A 12636-nucleotide genomic window follows, 5' to 3' on the forward strand; every position below is an offset into this window, starting at 1 on the left:
CTTCGTCTCTCCTTGGTTGATGTTAAACTGTTGCCGCCTTCCCATGCACAGCGCCATCAGAACGATTGTTAAAGGGCGCGTTGTACATTTTAATTATTATTCTCAGTCAAGGCGGTTGTTTGACCATACTTTACCACGCCGGTCAGTGCGAATTTTCTAAAGGTGAAAGGGAGGGGCGAGGTGGAGGGGGGGCTTCAGATAACAATCGCCACTGATGTGAGCCACGGCTATTCATCGAGCGCAGGTTTGGCTTGATTCGCAGCGCAGGGCGATAACCACGACGCCACCGCTCCCTGCCCGGTCGCCCTTCATAAGCGCACTTGCCAAAAACCACGTTGCCCTGCAGCAGCGCGACATCACGTGGACAGGGAGACCAACGCACAAGTCGAAGAGAAACGACAAGAAAAAAAAAGCATCGATACAAAACACGAATGCCGAAAACTTTTTGATTTCATTGAAACCACAAAATAAAAATGCCGCTCCTAATCAGCTTCAAATTAATTCCCTCTTTTCTTGATTAGCGAGAAAGAGGAGGAGGAGGGTCTTAATTAGTGCACCGTGCCGCTGCCTAGCAGACACGTGGCACCCTCCCCCATCGAGCAGCGTCAATAATTTACGCGCGCCTCTCTCTCTCGGCGCTCTTTTGAAGGTGCGATAACTGCGCACCTTTGCCGGCACATTGTGCTCGCGCTGGCAGATGAAAGGCTGAATGGCTTTCATATTCATGCCCTCTATGGCTTCCTGGAGGGTGGTGGTGGTAGTGGGGGGTCAGAGAAGAGACACTCCCCGACCAGCAGCTCCCATTGTCAGCGAAGCTACTGAGCGGCGCTGCCACTTTCATCCGCCAAACGTAGTCGCCCTTTATTATCCACCAATGCCTCGGAACAGACCGAGATGTAGACCAGGCGGCACGGGTCCCCAGCGAGAGAACCGCTCCTTGTGACCACGGAACTATTTAACTATTAAAATAAAGGAAACATTTTTAACCAGGTAAGGCCCACTGAGCAGTATAGCTGTTTTTGTGTTTTTTTTAAGCGACCTGGCTATCACAAATGTTAGTTAGCTCCAAGAAGCGGCTCATCATCGTGTGGAAATTTATAGCAGCCAAATACTCTGAACGCGTGGATGTTGATTCTAAATATGGAGGGAGAAACCGGAGAACCCGGAGAAAAACACACGCGACCACGGGGAGAGAGAGAACACGCAAACTCCAAATATACAGCGGGCGCCAGGGTCGGAATCGAAGCCACGATCTCCTGCATACCAGGCGAGGTAGTCAACATCTCATAGCCACCGTGGCGCGAGACTGCGTCCGCACTGCAACTGTTTGCCATCCTCTGTGGCTCAGCGCGCAGAGCGAGCGGCTCGCCATCGAGAAATGTCTCGAGTTCCAAATCCTGGTTTTGGAGGGGATGAGCACTGCCTCGATGCTCATTTGAACAAAACCCTCTTAGACTATTTAACTTCTTGCTATGTTCGAGGTACAAAAATAACACCACGACATCTATGTACGTACGTGTGTGTGTGTGTGTGTGTTGAACTTCTTTCGCACCCCACGTAGCCAACCGTGCCAATCGGAGGTGCTGGGGGAAGGACAACAAACTAAACACTAAAAGCTAAGACATGAACGCAAAAAGGGAAAAGGAATTTCACACAATACCAGCAGAGGGGAGATCTTGATTTGAATCTTTCGTAGACTGCAGGAATCCATACTCTTTGGTTCTTTCGGTAAAGTCACCTGGTAGGTAGAAACATAATTTTACAAAGATGTTTTATATCCCAGAAAGATTTACAGATTTTCCAGGAAAATAACATGTGTAAATGGCCGTAAAAACCCATCATAACAGAATAGGAGCATACTCGAGGGGAGGGGGGGGTAAATGTATCAAACAACACAAAAAATGTGTTTAAAAAAATCACACAGCCTTTGTGCATAAACAATTAGCAATTCTTTCCTGGCTTATCTAAGACGAGAGGACCCCCATTTAGGTGACGTAAGACAAGAAGATAATTATATTATTTGGGTCTTTTGATAAAGCCACGTAGATAGAAAAATAATAAAAATATCACGACGTTTCGATCGTCATCAGGTGAAAAAAATATAGCGGGAGAGCTGCTGAGGCATGTAAATGTAAGATCTTACATTGACATGCAAATTCCATCTCTAGCCCCGCCCACTTATCCTTGGGCTACGCCCATCTCAAACCTATATAACATCCTGCCTCTGCAGCTCTCCGATCTTACATTGACATGCAAATTCCATCTCTAGCCCCGCCCACTTACCCTTGGGCAACGCCAATCTCAAACCTACATAACATCCTGCCTCTGCAGCTCTCCGATCTTACATTGACATGCAAATTCCATCTCTAGCCCCGCCCACTTACCCTTGGGCAACGCCCATCTCAAACCTACATAACATCCTGCCTCTGCAGCTCTCCGATCTTACATTGACATGCAAATTCCATCTCTAGCCCCGCCCACTTACCCTTGGGCAACGCCCATCTCAAACCTACATAACATCCTGCCTCTGCAGCTCTCTGATCTTACATTGACATGCAAATTCCATCTCTAGCCCCGCCCACTTACCCTTGGGTAACGCCCATCTCAAACCTTCATAACGTCCTGCCTCTGCAGCTCTCCGATCTTACATTGACATGCAAATTCCATCTCTAGCCCCGCCCACTTACCCTTGGGCTACGCCCATCTCAAACCTACATAACATCCTGCCTCTGCAGCTCTCCGATCTTACATTGACATGCAAATTCCATCTCTAGCACCGCCCACTTACCCTTGGGCAACGCCCATCTCAAACCTACATAACATCCTGCTTCAGCAGCTCTCCGATCTTACATTGACATGCAAATTCCATCTCTAGCCCCGCCCACTTACCCTTGGGCTACGCCCATCTCAAACCTATATAACATCCTGCCTCAGCAGCTCTCCCGCTATATTTTTTTCACCTGATGACGATTGCTTGTGTTGCGATCAAAACGTCGTGATATTTTTATTATTTTTTCTATCTACGTGGCTTTACCGAAAGACCCAAAGAATATGAATTCCTGCAGTCACGAAAGCTTCAAGTCTAGAAGAGAATTGCTGCTAAAATCTCGACGAACGTGCAGGGCAGGCCTGAAGACAAACCAGACAGCTGAGATTTCACATCATCTATGCGCTATGATGAACGGCCATTGACATATTTCTACCTATTAGGGCAGTGTTATTCTCACGAATGCGTTGATTGTATTTGTTATTTGATCTTATGCATAAATTCCAACACTGCATCACATTTTTTTTAGTTTACTTGTCAAACATCGTACGCGAATTGTAAATGTTGTGGGTTTACCTCTCCAACACACTGGTGTTGCCGGACTAGAAACTGATTGGTATCTTTTGTTTACGTGACAGACCTTACTCATTGGCTGTGTCGAGTGGTGGCGGGTTAAACGACACATTTACACCATTGGAACCTCCTTTTCCAGTAGCAAATTATGATAATTGATTTTTTTACCCTTTTATCTGGCAACAAAACTGACACATTTATGTTTACGCGATCTAACAACAACAACAACAAAAAACAACCTCTATTTTGGATAATATTGGTCGCGAAAGCCTTCTGCGACGTGTTAAATTTTGCTGTTGTAAAAAAACACAAGCACACATTCTTCACCAAACGTGGCGTAGGGAGCGAAGAAGCTGGGCATGGCTTCGTGAGAGACATTCACTCGGCCGGGCTCCAGCCACTGAGTGCACTGGCCGTGGCCCGGGGCCACCTTTTTTGTTCATCGGCGTCTCCTTTTGACAGCGGTCGACATTTTAATGCTGCTAAGTAAAATAGACGACAACAACAAACAATATGATTTCTGCTCGCGTGCCGTACGCGTCCGCGACAATGGATTCCCAACGTATCCAGAGAGTGGATGCGTAACCTCTCGGGCTTGCAGTATTTTGAAGAAAAACCGAGTCTTCGGAAGGGCGTGTAAACGCAACATAAGCGAAAACCTAAATATAGCACGTGTCAGAACAATATAGCTGCAAGCACTGGCCTGCTGCGTGTCTACGGCTACTCTTCACATTGGTAAAAAGGTACAAGCCCTGCAATTGCCCACTCAAACCACTGCTGGCAGAAGGGCCTCCACGGTGGAGAGAGGTTGAGAGAGCCCTCTGTAGAGGGCATTTTGGGGCGATTCCCTTAATTTGTATTATTGTGTTGCTCTGTGTAATAAAAATTGAGTCATTCGCATGTAATTTTTTTTCAGCGTTGGGATATTTGGCCAATACCAGTTACATTGCATATATATTTAGCAATCGGAGGAAGCCGGACAACCTGGAGGAATCTTCTTTGGTTATTTCGGTAAAGTCACGTAGAATGAGAATAAAATAATAAATTAATAAAATAACACAATAAAATTCTCACGACGTGTCGGCCACTTGTGTTGTGGCCGGCACGTCGTGAGAATTTTATTGTGTTATTTTATTTTATTAATTTATTATTTAATTCTCATTCTACGTGACTTTACCGAAAGAACCAAAGAAGATGAATCCTTGCAGTCACGAAAGCTTTAAATCGAAACCTGGAGGAAACCCATGCAGATCAGGAGCGAGAGAACGTACAACATTCACACACAGAGAGAGAGAGAGAGGGGCACCCGAGCCCAGAATCTAACCAACGCCCTTCTTGCCGTTACGCAAGTGTTGCTGCCACGGTGCCACGGTGCCACCATGCCGCCCACGATGTATAATTGTGAACCTTTGTACCACGTTCTCAGCTCCACGGTGTGTGTGTGTTTGCGTGCGTAGGGCAGTGCTCACGACTGTAAGCCAACGGACACACGAGCAATTCTCAAGAGTAGAATTTCGGATGAATGGCTCTTTCCCAACCACAGAAGTTTCAACGCTGAACCCGAGCCCCAAATCTGTTCTTGCGTTGCGTGTCAACCTGACCTCTGCTCACACGCACGCACATTATCCTGTTCTGCATTCAACACACGTGCTGATTGGAGGCCTGGAGCACACTGGATTGGATAAGAGCCCACGGATGCCCAGAGTTTGTTGCCCCCAACGCTTGCCAGGGGAGAGGCAACGCTGGGGTGGGGCACCTGCACACAGAGCCTGTCACCGACAGTCATGCGTCGAGAATTGTTTTTGTTTTACCTGGCAAGGCCCACTGAGCTATGCGGCTCTGTTTCAGAAGCGACCTGGCCATCACAAACGATAGCTCAACGAAGTGGCTTATCACGTGGGCATTTATAGTAGCGGCCAAATACTCTAAACGCGTGTTTCTAAATGGGAAGGGGGGAAAACCCGGAGGGCCCAGGGAAAAATCGACGCTGCCCACGGGGAGAGAGAGAAACCCCACGACTTGCTGTACACCAGGCGAGGGAGTTAACATCTCACCACCGTGGCGCCTCAAATAACCCTGGCAGCCGCTTCGCGCAGCGGTTCTCAAACTTCACTTCTGGGCGGGCACGGCCCCGAAAGCCTTCCAAGAGAGAGGAGGGCCACAGGCTGCGGTATAGATACTGCGCTGGAGTTGTTTATTTATTTATTTATTTCCGAACGTGCGCGGATCAACGCCAGCGCCACGCACGAGCGGCTGGCTAAGGAGCCACAGCGCACACGCCGATAGGCAAGCGCGCGTCTCGTGTTATCGTCGCGCGAACATGCAACAGGGGACACCCCGTCGGGTAGACAGTATCTTTATTCGTATGATGAATTGGGGATCATCAGCGCGGCGGTGTGCTCTCGCTCTCTCTCTCGACGGATGTCCTCTGTCGGATGTGTAGTGTAAGAGCAGGAGCCGAGCAGAACGTGTGCTCAAAGAGCGTCCACGTGGTTGTATGATGACCAATTAACACGGTTGGCTGCGTATGGTGCGAAAGAAGTTCAACATGCACACGTGAAGGTTACAAGGTAGTCACTCCCATACAAAGCTATACAAATTGACAATATGAATCGTTAAAGGCCCTCTTAGATATTTTTCAGCAAAAGGCTAATAATGTGTTCGAGTGCCATATATTAAATGTCCATACATTACATACATTACAACCTCCTGCATAACGGTGGTGGCAGCGCCTTCACCTGTAAACATGTCAACGTGGAGCCAACATTGCCATGTGGTTGGAACAGCACAACCAACGTTTCCCCAATGTTGAACAAATACTCCATTTTCCCTGGGTCCCCCTTACAAATTACAAACTAATATTTAACGTCGTGGAGAATATACGGTTTAAAAAAAACACAGTAGACAATACACCTCCTTGGGATATCTGTTCCTCAACAATAACATCTAATTTTACTGTGCCTTTTATCATCCGCACCGCCTCGTAAAATCACGCACTCCTAATAGATCATTATGCTGGGTTGAACATCCTTCTCGGGTTATATGGCGATTCTGTCGATATATCGTATCGGTCCGTTTCGAAAATATGGTAGTATCTTGATACAAAAAAATGTCCTGGCAAAATATTTCTCGAGTTAAAGGAAAAGAAACAGTTTACAGTAATTACATCTAACGAATATGACGGTGTCTTTTTCAATAAAATATTGCACTTTATATAATTGTTTTCTCGATTTAGTTTAAATATATACATTTAATGGTCTCTTTGTGCACGCGTCTGAAAACGCGGATGACCAATGTCGTTACATATTTTAGCTGGGGGGGGGGGGGGGAGAGGGGTTACGCAGAATGAAAGTTGCCAAACTGGTTGTGCGTGATTTGTAATTAAAGCGGCAGGTAGAAGGAGGATGAGGCATGGCTAGGTTCTCCTGCGGTTTCTGGCACCGCTGTCCCCGAGATCGCCGTTCACTCAGCGCTGGCGTGCGCGACACGCGGGCACAGGGCATCAAACTCAGCATCAGAATGTGTATTTATACTGGAGGAAAGCCGATGAGTTATGAAGCTCTTTTTCGCTGGCCTATCTCTCCCGAGTAAATCGCAAGGGATGGGGAATTTCACGTGGAGTTTTAATTATTTTTTTCTCTCTCGAAAAAAATTATGGGAGTGGGGGGGGGTTAAAGAAAAATCCTCAAAAGCGATTCCGTATGATTCACGAAATTAACCAAATTGTTATTTGATGATGCCGCTTCCGTCGCTGCTGCTGCTGCGTTAGCATAAATTACAAAAAAAATCAGAAAACACTCAACGTCAAGAACACTGTGTGGTCTTAAAAGGAGAATAAAATATATACATTTTGACTTAAAGCTTTCGTGACTGCAGTAATTCATATTCTTAGCTCTTTCGGTAAAGTCACGTTGAAGGGAAACAATAAAATAATAATATATAGAAAACATTTGTAATTGTTTTATATATATTATTATTTTATTATATATTTTTATTATTTTATTGTTTCCCTTCAACGTGACTTTACCGAAAGAGCTAAGCATATTAAATATATAGTATGCGATGTTTTGGGCAATGGCCCTTTTTCATAGCACGTGAAGGGCCATTGCCATTAAAAATTTCCCGATCAATTCTATACAAGGGCGGCCCGAGACGAGCTGCCAGCAACTGGCGCCCTGGCTGAATCATGCAATCGGTGTCCCACCCCCAAACCTCAAGGGCAGATCAAGGCTGAGGTTTTTGGTCAACAGAGAAATAGTTTGCGCCTATTTTCCGTTTAATGTTTTTTCAAGCGTATTTTTTTTTAAACAGAGGTGTCATTTTTGATTTAAAGCTTTCGTGACTGCAGTGATTCATATTCTTGGTTCTTTCGGTAAAGTCACGTTGAAGGGAAACAATAAAATAATAAATATATATAGCAATAAATATAAATAATAAAATGATTGTTTTATATATATTTTAATATTTTATTGTTTCCCTTCAACATGACTTTACCGAAAGAACCAAGAATAAGAGGTGTAATTATTCGGGTTTGTCCGTCCGTCCGTCCGTCTGTCCAACCAATAAATTATCATAAATGTTGAGAAATTAATTTTAATTCACATTCCCTCAGTGTGCGCACGGGAATTAAAATCATGACATCTTCGTTCTTTTGTTGTAATTTTTTTTTTTTTTTTTTTTTTTATTTTCCTCCAATTTGGCGCCCCACTTAACTCGGTCGCCCAAGATGACCGCCCGAGTTCGCACTTCATGGACGGGCCACCCCTGCTTATATACTTCCTCTTGCAGGGCCAACAGCAGTGCCGTCGAGGAATGCGTTGAGAAAAGTTGAGGGTTGAGAAGTTGAGAAAAGTTGAGACTCTCACGAGAGTCTGTCTGGCGCCGATTCTCCGTGCAGGGTCGGTGGCAGAGCCCTCGTTTCGCGATCTCTCGCAGGCAATCCTCGGCTGGGGGAATGACTGCGGAGTACCTGGGTCAGCGCGCCGCTAAAACCCCACTATCAAGAATCAGAATCTTTGTTTTTGGACTGGAGGAATCCGATGAGCTATAAAGCTCTATTTTTCACAGATGTCCGGTAGGGGCAGGTCAGAAATTTACAACGACAAAGAATGCAAAAACACGTTAGGAGTGCAAAATAAATAAATAAAATGAATTAAAAGTGGAGGAAATGTAGGCAAATGACAAAACAAATTAAACTATTTCATTTTATACTCTTTGGTTCTTTCGGTAAAGTCACGTAGGTATAAAATAAAACAAAATAAATTAAATCACGACGTTTCGGGCGCAACACCAGCGTCCGTCATCAGGTGTTGTGGTTGTCCCACCTGATGACGGACGCTTGTGTTCTGCCCGAAACGTCGTGATTTAATTTATTTTGTTTTATTTTATACCTACGTGACTTTACCGAAAGAGCCAAAGAGTATGCATGGATCCCTGCAGTCACGAAGACTTCAGACCTATTTTTATTTTACCAGGTAAAGGCCACTGAGCTATTAGCTTCTTGTTTCAGAAGCGACCTGGCCACAAACGATAGCTCAACAAAGTGGCTTATCATGTGCTAATGTATAGCAGCCAAATCATTAAAATAATCGAAACGCGTGCTTGTAAATAGTAAGGGACAAAGCCAATCAATCAAAGATAGCCGTGAAGCCTTCACAGACTGTTTGGTGCAATTGCGCTTAGTAAGCACTTCTCAATGGTAATCCCTAATAACGACTATAATGCATCAGAGTTGGGCCCTTACCATTTCGGCATGATGATGATTATAATTGCGAATGATAACGATGATCGTGATCATGAATAAATATTAATGTTTGAGTTAACGACGACGACGATGATGATGATGCTGCTGCTGCAATTATTGCTGATCCACCAAGCCCCAAAAGTTTGCGTTAAAACATTTAAAGTTTGTGTTCGACCATTATTAGCAAGCAACTGGGAGCTTATGCACTTTTAAATCTAGATTGAAAACTCATTTCTTTAGAACTGCTTTTTATGTGTACCTTGTTGTCATTCCCCCACACCTCCGATTACCACGGTTGGCTACGTGCGGTGCAAAAGAAGTTCAACATACATTGATAATTCACCAGTCGCTCTGTATTTACCGTGTGCAACGAACATTGAACCTGCGAGCCACTCTCTCGGAATGCACCCGCCGATCTCATGAGATCCTGGAAGGCTGGATAATGCCCAGATGGGCGACCACTCTGCACATCCGGTTGTTGCAGCCTGCTGCGGGTCCCCGGCATGAGCAGCAGTGCACACAAAAGCCATTGTTGTACTGTACCTACACGTTCCAACATAATGATACTATACTAAACTAAACAATTTTTTTTTTTTTTATTTTGGCAGGTAAGGCCCACTGAGCGATATAGCTTTTTTTTCAGAAGTGACCTGGCCACGAATGATAGCTGAACGAACTAGCTTGTTGTCCTTCCCCCACACCTCTGGTTGGCACGATTGGCTACGTACGGTGCGAAAGAAGTTCAACGTACATTCATTGCTGCGGGGATAAATTATAATGTCACGTTCCATAAGGCCGTGTGGCTGATGGGGTGTGCAACAAAAATGTATACTTTTCTGATGTGGAGAGACAAATACGGACAAGGAGGTGTTCTTGTCTGTTTGTTTTGGCCAGAAAAGGTGAGATTGGGCTGGGCAAATGAACCTTATGGTGGGACCCTGGGGTCCCATAAGCCCCCCCCCGGCTCTCGCACAAACTGCGTCGCGACGTCGTTTTTACGTCTGTTGTAGGCGAACGACGCAGCGATCTGTTCGTCTCGGCGAGCTCTACACGATGCGCTCATCAAAGTTTTGTTTCTTCTGCGCATTCGTCCTCGCTGTTGCGCTTGGGCACGACGTTACAACGGAACGATCCGCGGCGTTGATGTGCCCGGTGGGACCCAGTCGCCAAACAGTCGATGAATGTATATTCTTAGTTTTTTCGGTAAAGTCACGTTGAAGGGAAACAACAAAATAATAAAATATATAAAACAATAAAAAAATATTTTATTATTTTGCTGTTTCCCTTCAACGTGACTTTACCGAAAAAACTAAGAATATGAATTACTGCAGTCACGAAAGCTTTAAATCAAAATTTAGTCGATGAATGTATTACGATTTTGACTTTCGTTTATCCGGGACCCCGGGGTTCCCACCGTAAGGGGCATTAATGATGGACAAACCTCGCGATGGAATGTCATCCCATCCGGTGGGTACCCAGCAAACACCTCGACGTCGACTCAACGTTGGCGTGCGGTTGGTAACCGTCGGGCGAACGTTGGCCCGACGTTGGCATGTTTACTGGGTAAGATCGTGATTGACGATTTTGACGATTGTTATTTCATTGCAGTTTTTTGTGCTTTCGCACGCCCCGGTGATCATGCCAACGTTTTACCAACGTGCCACGTTCACTTGGTGCAACTGGCCAGCGTAGCAGCAGCATCATCATCATCAACGTTGTGCTCGGTTGAACATGCTGCCAGAGTTATATCGCGATGTGGCGATTCGGCGCTACATTATCGTGAACTAAACTAGACTGTGTTTAAAACGTGTTTTTATTTCACCAGACAAGGCCCCACTGAGCTACATACAGCTCTTTCCCCAGAAAGCAACCTGGCGATCACAAATTATAGCGTGACGAAAGTGGCTCATCGTCGTGTGGAAATGTATAGCAATGATGTTGATTCCTAATGTGCAGGGGGGAAACCCGGAGGACCCGGAGGAAAAATCCACGCGACCACGAGCAGAGAGAGAGAGAGAGAGACACGCAAACTCGAAATATACAGCAGCAGGCATTAGTGGCTGGGATCGAACCCACGACTTCCTGTATATCATGTAAGGTAGTTAACATCTCCTAGCCACCGTGATGATGATGAGGGACACCGCAAACTCCAGATATTCAGCAGGCGTCAGTGGCTGTGATCAAACCCACGACCTCCTATAGACCAGGCGAGATAGTTAACATCTCCTAGCCACCGTGATGATGATGATGAGAGAGTGAGACACGCAAACTCCAAATATTCAGCAGCAGGCATCAGTGGCTGGGATCTAACCCACGACCTCCTATAGACCAGGCGAGATAGTTAACATCTCCTAGCCACCGTGATGATGATGAGAGACACCGCAAACTCCAAATATTCAGCAGGCGTCAGTGGCTGTGATCAAACCCACGACCTCCTATAGACCAGGCGAGATAGTTAACATCTCCTAGCCACCGTGATGATGATGATGAGAGAGAGACACGCAAACTCCAAATATTCAGCAGCAGGCGTCAGTGGCTGTGATCAAACCCACGACCTCCTATAGACCAGGCGAGATAGTTAACATCTCCTAGCCACCGTGATGATGAGAGAGAGAGAGAGACACCGCAAACTCCAAATATTCAGCAGGCGCAGGGGTCAGTGGCTGAGATCTAACCCACGACCTCCTGCATACCAGGCGAGATAGTTAACATCTCCTAGCCACCGTAATGATGATGAGAGAGACACCGCAAACTCCACATATACAGCAGGCGTCAGTGGCTGTGATCTAACCCACGACCTCCTATAGACCAGGCGAGATAGTTAACATCTCCTAGCCATCGTGATTATCCTCAGTAATTTTACGCTTTTAAAAATAGTTCCGAACAAAATACTTGTATAGTTGCTAAGATAATAAAGCTGAATCATTAAAGTTGCGTACAGTGGCCGTCCATAAATGACGTCACGCGATTTTGGATGATTTTTGACCCCCCCCCTCCCCCCCCCCAAATAAAATACAAAACATGCTTCAAATCGCTTTAAACTATTGTCATTGTAGTGCGTATTTAATGTGGCGCTGCACTCTGATGTTGTAGGAGAGAAACATTTTCTAAAAAGTCTATTCAATCAAGTAGAACGTGTTGTCTATATTTATTTAAAGTTGCGGATTTTGATGTGACGTCACAATTCTCACCCCCCACCCCCATCGTCACACATCGTCACAAACGTCTGACCCCCCCCCCCACCCCTAGGTGCGTGACGTAATTTATGGGTGGCCCCTTAAGCGTTTTAATCGAGTTGCTACAACTGACAAGCAATGCCCCTCGTAACGGTTATTCTGCACGCGTATATTAACTATTCGAAGTTGTAAATGTGTACGGTACAAGACTAAACGCTCTATGTTGAGGGAACTTTTAGGTTGCTGAGCTCAAATTATCGACGTGAAGTACAATTGCAACGTTATGGCAGTGTGCATAGCGTTATCCACACAATTGTTATATCGCGATAATCGTCGTATCGCGATAATCGCATTATCGCGATAACAATATTGCGATA

The sequence above is a fragment of the Petromyzon marinus genome, chromosome 11, assembly GCF_048934315.1.
Source record: "Petromyzon marinus isolate PM22_M1 ecotype Great Lakes invasive population chromosome 11, UKy_Petmar_22M1.pri1.0, whole genome shotgun sequence".
In the NCBI taxonomy this organism is placed as follows: domain Eukaryota; kingdom Metazoa; phylum Chordata; class Hyperoartia; order Petromyzontiformes; family Petromyzontidae; genus Petromyzon; species Petromyzon marinus.